The sequence below is a fragment of the Priapulus caudatus genome, unplaced genomic scaffold, assembly GCF_000485595.1.
Source record: "Priapulus caudatus unplaced genomic scaffold, Priapulus_caudatus-5.0.1 Scaffold694, whole genome shotgun sequence".
Taxonomy (NCBI): domain Eukaryota; kingdom Metazoa; phylum Priapulida; class Priapulimorpha; order Priapulimorphida; family Priapulidae; genus Priapulus; species Priapulus caudatus.
The window spans coordinates 1,849-3,037 of NW_014577755.1; positions in this window are offsets into that span (position 1 = coordinate 1,849).

The window sequence follows — 1,189 nt, forward strand, 5'->3', positions numbered from 1 at the left end:
CAGGGAGACTGTGCAGCGTAACCTTGGGGAGGGTGTATCTATTCATTACGGGCAGACCTGGCGGTTAACCTCGGGAGGGTGTATATACTATAACAGGGGAGACTGTGCGGTGACCTGGGGGTGTGTATTATGACAGTGGGACTTGTGCGGTGACCTGGGGGGTGTGTATATATAAACAGGGAGACTTGTGAGCGTATACCTGGGAGGGTGTGTTATTATACATGTGAGACTGTGCGGTGACCGGTGGAGGGTGTATATTTTTACAGCGGGAGACTGTGCGGTGACCTGGGAGGCGTGTATATTATTACAGGGGAGACTGTGAGGTAACTGGAACCTGGGATGGTGTGAGGTAATGTGAGAGGAAGGCACTAACTGTCGAACGTTCTCCATTTCAGAGATTGTTCTGAGAGTTTCTCTCAGCCAACCATCGCTTCATTACGTCTTCTCACTTCGAAGCGCCACCTGGTGTGAAAGATCCAGATGCACCATCTTCGCTTGCTGGCCTGTCACTGCCTAAAGCAACCATAAAGTGGCGGTCCGACGATGATTCGCCTGGCTAGAGCATTCAACCATCGATAATAATACGCGACCTATGTAGACTGTGGTGTCCACCCGCACGGACACTCGTGTGACCCGACATAGTGCCGCCCCCTGGCGTGGACGATAGAAGCGCCTACAGAGGACGCTACGACTCGTTTTTTTGGTAGAGGGCGCTTCGTGTTCTTTTGTGTTAGCTGTGTTTCTACGTCATGTCGCTTGCTCTCACCTCACGGGAATGAATCGCAGAAGGGAAGCAGACAACGCGTGATAATGCATCCGATTCGCGATCTGAATCACAGCCAATAGAGGGCGCTTGCAGCATTCGAGCGGCTTAGCGGCGATCTGCATCACGGCCACTAGAGGGAGCCTGCAGCACTTAAAGCGACAATCTGCATCACGGCCACTAGAGGGCGCCAGCTACACTTACACAGCTACACTTACACAGCTACACTTACACAGCTACACTTACACAGCTACACTTACACAAGCTACACTTCCACAGCTACACTTACACAGGTACACTTCCACAGGTACACTTACATGTGCTAGCGTCAAGCGTACCAACAAACGAATTACTGTGAGGAGAAACCTAACAATACGTCACGCAAGTAGGCAGGTAGGTGTCTTTCTTGTTAGTTGAACTGTCTCT